Here is a 7,505-nt window from a genome sequence, read left to right on the forward strand (position 1 = left end):
CAGGAAAGAGAATAGTATGGACTAGACTATTTGGCGGCTGAATTTCTTTATATTCACCCTGGTTAAAGTTAAAATGGAGACATAGACTTCTTAGAGCCAGGTCATGCCTACTGGTTAAGTGTCAAAAATTGTTAAAAAAAGAGGAAAAAAACAGAATATTTGGATTTAGTTAGGGCCTGATAATAAGAGTCCAGAAATAGCTTCACTTTAATAAACATCTACTATATGCCAGGCACAGCGCTACTGCCAAAACTTTTATTATCTTTAGTACTCACATAAGCCTTGTAAGGAATTAATGCTACCTAGACTTTCTGATGAGGAAACTCAACAGCAGAAAGATTAATTCATTAATAAGTTCACACAAATAGTAAACTGGCGGAGCCAGAAATTGAACCAAGGCCTCCCGTGGTTTCAAAACCCATTCTCATTCCAGCAGTAGATACAATGTGGCTTTGGTGTGAAAAATACTACACACTCTCTTGGATGCAGTGTCACCGGAGATTAAGGAGTGAATCCAAAAAGTCTGCCCAAAGGAGACAGGACCAATTAAATACGGAAGAAGATGCAAGGGAAGAGAGGGAGGAATCACAGATGACACAACAGCTTTTGGCCTGCTAGATTATAAGATTGGAGATACAGAAATGAGAAACATTGAGGGAAATTATTTTTTGTGGTATGTGTATGGATTGCTGATGAAAGAAGGAAGTGGTTTTGAGTATAACTAATTTAAGTGAAAATATTTTAGAGGTATTTGTAACTAACAACGTTTAAGAGGAGATATATATTTCGAAGCACATTTTAACTTGATTCTATTTATTAACACAGAATCTTGACTGGAAGAAATTAAAACTACTGTGGCCATTTTTATGATCTATACTATGAGAAAATTGCTATAGATATGTTTTTGTATGTGTGCTGTCTTTAGGTGACATATTTTTAGGGATATACAATCAAATTATACATATAACAGGTTATATACTATATGTATGTGTGTATGTGTGTAAGTGAGCATTTATAATTGCTTACAGAATATTTTCACTTAAACTAATTATGCCCCAAATTGAGTCTGTCTTCTCTCTTCCTTATCCCACCAGCAACCCCCCCCAACACACATATGGTATATACTCTTCTATATATAATTTGACTTTATATTCCTGATTTATATACACACACACACACACTCTAGGGTGTAATTAATATATATGAATATGTATATGCATGAATAAATTTATATATACATGTATACTCTGTATAAATTAAAATATGGTCCTTTAAAATACACTTAGAGTGTCGTTTATGTAAAAATTCACTAGATTTTAATATTTTAAAATTTCAAGGACATGTGCAGAATTAAGGACATATATATTCAGGTTCAATGCAAATGTAAGAAAGATGTAAGAATTAGAAAGATGTGCTAAGACTCCTATCAGGGAAGTCCTTGATTAGAAAAGTACAGTCTTGGGCTTCCCTGGTGGCGCAGTGGTTAAGAATCCGCCTGCTGATACAGGGGACACGGGTTCGGTCACTGGTGTGGGAAGATCCCACACGTGGCAGAGCACTAAGCCCATGCACCACAGCTACTGGGCCTGCGCTCTAGAGCCCGTGAGCCACAACTACTGGGCCCGCATGCCACAACTACTGAAGCCCATGCACTTAGAGCCTATGCTCTACAATAAGAGAAGCCACCGCAATGAGAACCCCTTGCACTGCAACGAAGAGTAGACCCTGCTTGTTCCAACTAGAGAAAGCCTGTGCACAGCAACAAAGACCCAACACAGGCAAAAATAAATAATAATTAATTTAAAAAAAAGAAAAGTACAGTCTTGTTAGATGTATCTGGGGTGTGCCATTTGCACACAGAAAGAGGCCCTTTTCAGTTCTGTTTGGTAATGGGTACAAGTATTAAGATAAAATGTCAGGGCTTCCCTGGTGGTGCAGTGGTTGACAGTCCTCCTGTCGATGCAGGGGACACAGGTTCGTGCCCCGGTCCGGGAGGAACCCACATGCCGCGGAGCGGCTGGGCCCGTGAGCCATAGATAAAATGTCAGATAATCTTTTTTTATTATAAAAGCCATACATTTTAATGAATATATAGGAATTTAAGGAATAAGGGCCCTTCCTGAGAAATCTACTAGAGAGTAAGCTTCAGATAGTCAAGAGCAATGAAGAGATGTCAACACAAGGATTGGTGATTTGAATTGGGAATCATGTAAATATTTTGCATAATTATGACTTAAATTAATTTTTAACAAAGAAACCAAAAAAATGAACATAAAATGAAACAACTGAACCTAAATGGAAACAGTTCATGGCATAATAATACAAAGAGGCACAATTCCAAGTCACTTCAAAGCATAATAATTTGTCCCAGCTATAACCTAAGACAAAAGGAACTGCAAAAATAATAATAATTCACCCATTTTAAGCAATCATATTGCTGGTGGTAATGCTTCTATTGGTATTCTGAAATTGTTATATATGTATTTTTGGACTACAAAACAAAATTACGTAATGCTCTAATTCTTATTCCCAGTGAATTTGAGACCTACATTTTGTGCAGGAGAAAAGTGACTCAAATGTACATCTAAATATGAATTGGAAGTATAAACAAGAACTCATGATGTTTTGGTTTTTTTTTCTGAGTTCTGCCAGTGGAAAGGCCTAGAAACAATGAGCAAACCAATGGCAACAAATACCCCAAATGCTCAGATTTAGATTTTCAAAAATCATTTTCCAATTTTAAAAAAAGGAAAAGAAAAGAAACAGGGGTCCTTGAAAATGGGGCTGATTCTAGCTCTGGTACCAGATATGCACAAGATGAGTCTGAAATACCAGATAGTAAGAAAGCTATTGAAGACTGCTAGGGTCATGTCAATAAGACTTACAGCCAACTTGAAGAGGCTGCCACTGGCCAAAAATGGGACAGTTTGGCTGTCAAGAAAGATAATAACTGAAACATATCAATAATTTAAATTCATGAATTCATAATGATATTAAAATAAACTAATTGGTCACCACTGCAGGATATAGCAGGTCAACTCAATATTTTGAAAATAGTGAAGAAATCAACAGAACTGAGCATTTCTCCTGCCATCCCTATATGAATTGTGCCACTGGATAACCAAAGAGTAGATGAAAGAAATTTTTGCTTTTGGATTTTTTTTTTAACAGAAGTATTCTAGACAATAAATGAAGAAGAAATAATAGAATATAGATATTACCATTTTGCAACTCCAAATGGATCTAGGCTTTGAGAATCAATGGTTACCAATATAACTACAAGAGAGTGAACTAGACATTAGATGTTTCTTTTTTGTTTTTAATAATAACTGGAAGTTTGTACCTTTTTGAATACCTTCACCTGTGGGTGAAGATAAACGTGTCTTCATGGTACACTACCACTTGTGAAATGGCCTTTAAAAATAAAACACAACTAACCTGAATCTGATAAAGCCCTTACCACTTTCCAACTGCTAATTTACAGAAAATACAGAGTTTAGGGAGATATGTTATAAAACACTATGGAGATGCAAACGACAAATTTCACGTTGTGGGAAATTTTTCAAACAACTGACTCTGTACCCTCAACAAACAAACTGCAAGAGAAAAAAGAGAAATGAGTGAGGAACCAATTGGAAGAAAATTAAAAGACATGATCATCAATTGAAATGTGCAGACTATCAAACTGCTAAAAATGTAATATAAGGCAATTGGAAATTTGAACACTATATATTTGATGATATTAAGGAATCATTACTATTTTTTAATTTATAACAATGGTAGGTATGTGGCCAGATATTTTTTGGAGGAAGTGATATTTTTTGGAAATCTCTAAGATTTCGTGAAAATAATATGGGAAGAGAGCAAGTGGGTGGAGGTATAGATGAAATAAGATTGGCTATGGGTTGATAATTATTGAAGCTGAATCATGGGTATATGTGGGTTCATTTTGTTATTTTATCTACTTTTGTATACATTTGAAATTTTCCAAAGTAAAAAATATACATGTTATTTGGGGTAAGAGTTTAGCCTGCACAAAACAACTGGCAAAATTACTAAACACTGGCTTGAACTTCGCACTGTACTCTCGCTAGAAGGAATCCTAGCTGTGAGATATGCCAGCGCTGATTGACATTGATCTACTCCATGTGGAATAACATAAGGAGATTAGGTGGAATCTGATTTTCTAAAGAAAAGGATTTGGACCAAAATCAGGAAAGACATTTTTCTAGCTACTCTTAGATTAGAATGTCATTAGTACTCTAATTAGAAGTTGTGCCTGGCAGTGTCCTGGCGAGAAACACATGAGATAACTCAAAATCATTTAGCTGAGGAGACTTTAACAAAAGGACTACTTGCAGAAGACTGGGTAGAGTGACAGGGATCAACAAGGGGTCGAAACACCCAGGAGGCAGAAGAGTGGGAAGCAGTGGCAAGCCCTGGGCCTCAATGTGCAAGGGGAGAAAACTGTAGAACCTGAATCCCCTAAGAGCTGGAGCTCTGCAGGTGGTCTGCCCAACAGGGGCTGCGGCTAGAAGCCAATGGGCAAAAGGAGCCAGCGTGATGCAGTCCTTAGAGGTCATTCTCCCAGGGCAGGACATAGAAAGATAGACAAGGGAGCTAGATGGGGACCAGCTGACAACAACCAGTGCAGAATGTCTTGTTGTATTATATGTGTGCACACATATTGACTACATAGTTTCATATAATATATATATGTGTTGTGTGTATTACATATAGATGTAATATATGCATATACATAATATATATGTAATAGCTGGAAACACATAAACTCCTTATCGTGTGTGTGTGTGTGTGTGTGTGGAGAGATCGATCCAGAGTACGGATCTATTTGACCTTTACATCTAATCCTTTAGTTTTAAGATTTTAAAAATAATCCACAGAAAAGAAAATACAAATGTCAGATAAACTATAAAAAGATGTTCAGGGCTTCCCTGGTGGCGCAGTGGTTGGGAGTCCGCCTGCCGATGCGGGGGACGCGGGTTCGTGCCCCGGTCCGGGAGGATCCCGCGTGCCGCGGAGCGGCTGGGCCCGTGAGCCGTGGGCGCTGGGCCTGCGCGTCCGGAGCCTGTGCTCCGCGGCGGGGGAGGCCACAGCAGTGAGAGGCCCACGTACCGCAAAAAAAAAAAAAAAAAATAAAATAAGATACTATTTTTTACCCATCAGATTGGCAAGTAATGAAACATTTAAAAATATCAAGTATTCGTGTAGGGAGTGGGATGAGAACTCACACACACAAACAGGGAGAATGCAAATTTGTTTAGTTCCTTGTTCAATATGGTGGTGTGACCAAACTGAGACAGTACGGCAACAAGGTGAAGAGCTCAGACCTGCTGTGGGTTCAGATCCCTGCTCTGCCACTTAATCTCCATATAATCTTCTGTGAATTACTTAGTCTCTTATACTTCTTATTAAAAATACTTAACCTCCCTATGCCTAAGTTTCTCTACCTGGAAAATGGGTAAGTAGCAGCATTTAGCTCACACTCTTAAGTGTCAGGTGCATAAATGCTCAGCAAACATGAAAAATGCCCATGTACCATGAGTCAGCCATTTCACTCCTCCTCTATTTGCATAAGAAGCTGACACATGGATATTTATTTCATCATTATTTGTACTGTTTGTTATGGCAGATAAATGGAAACAAACATTTGTGTTCATTGCTAGCTATGGAAAAATTCCTGGCACATACTGTTGAGTGAATAAAATATCAATGAAAAATACATGCTTTCCATGGAGTTCTATTTTTGAGCTCAATTATAGCTGCTAACAGCTATAATATATTTGTATCTATATCTATATAAAAGTTTTAGAAAAACTCTTGGGGAATATATCCAATCTGACAACATACTTATTTCTGCAAAGGGACTGGGATTAGGGGTGAGGAAAGATGGTCAAAGGAGCTTTTATATTTATCTGTTGTGTCTGAATTCTTATCAGGAAAATTTATTCATGAGGCACTTGTTTGATTAAAAATTAATACAGTGTTGAAAAATAATTCAGGTCCACCTGATTCCAAAACCAATGCGTGTAGACACTACGTATCAGAAAACCCTTTTCATTTACCAGGAAAGCCTTTCCTCTATGGCTACTTCTTTATTCATAAAAATTGTAGTTTAAAGTTGTTTTCACTAGCTGCCTTGCTGGAGTTTTTATGTTAATCATTTATTGCCCATTAAATGTGAGTCGTATCGAGATGCATGAATGATAGCAATGATCTATGTCATTTCCGATGGTCTGTATTACTTCTATCTGTTGGTGCCAAACATTATTTTCTCCTTGAAAAAAGAAAAGAGTGACAGTAACTAACAGTAACATACAGTTACAGTTTATAGTTACCTAATATTTTCATATAAAAAATAGGGGTTTTAAAAATGCAGCTTAATTTTGACCTAAAGAGTTGTAAATGAAATTTACAGTGTGAGATATGGAGTTAAAATTCAGAGATGGAAATAGAATACTTTTGACCAATTCAAAGTTCAGAATGAGTTATTATCCAAACTTTCAGATGAAGTCTTTAACGACAACAAAAAAAAAGAGCAAGATGGACAGCAGATGAAATTTGGTGAAGAAAATATAAAATTGTAGTTAGATGTCTGAATTTGTTTAACAAGCTTTCCGAATAGTATGATTATTTTAAAAAGTATGAAATGTTCGAAAGTAGACTGTTATTAATTGTTATTAATCATTATTTTAATAATGATATTTTATGCTGTAGGAAAGAGGAAAATGATTTAATTGTATGTTTATTGTCTTTTTCCCTTTGGGATCTCCAAGTCAGGGAAAGAATGTGTTTTGTAAACAACTATAAGTTTAAGGTTCATCTGGGGGCAACTTCCCAAACTGCAGTCCTGGGCTTTACAAGGAAATTGCCTCACACACAATAAAGTAATAAATCATTAAATCGGATATCACAATTTGAAGCCAGCTCAACTCACCCCTTGGATGTTGATGTCCTCCTTGGTTATATATTATTAGTATAACCATTTGAAAACTATAAATCATATTATTTATTATTCATTGACCTTGACATCACTTTCATTTTATTATTAAATTGATTGGTTATTTTTATACAATATAGTAATACTATTATATTGTAGAATTAATAATGATATAGAATAAGACTTCAAGCTCTATGTAATTTCTTGATTATATGTTTTTTCATTCATTATAGTTCTTTTATATTTGGCAACAATAATACCATAAAAATTACAGTTCTCCCTTGGATTAGCCCTCCACCCCCAAATAATTTTCCTCCGCAAAAAAAGCACTAGTGTTAAGGATAATAATTTCAAACTGAATTTACTTTAAAAAATGATATTAATAAATATATTTTTAAAATGTAATTAGGGAATTTTAGCAGTTCATAATCACCATACTCTGCAGAACAACTGATTTCATTCAGGATGAAATATATTAAAAATAGATATTTGACTTAGTTTAACGTGTTTAATCTGAAAGACACTGAACAAATTCCAAGCAGCT

Source organism: Lipotes vexillifer, unplaced genomic scaffold (assembly GCF_000442215.2).
Source record: "Lipotes vexillifer unplaced genomic scaffold, Lipotes_vexillifer_v1.1 scaffold90, whole genome shotgun sequence".
In the NCBI taxonomy this organism is placed as follows: Eukaryota; Metazoa; Chordata; class Mammalia; order Artiodactyla; family Lipotidae; genus Lipotes; species Lipotes vexillifer.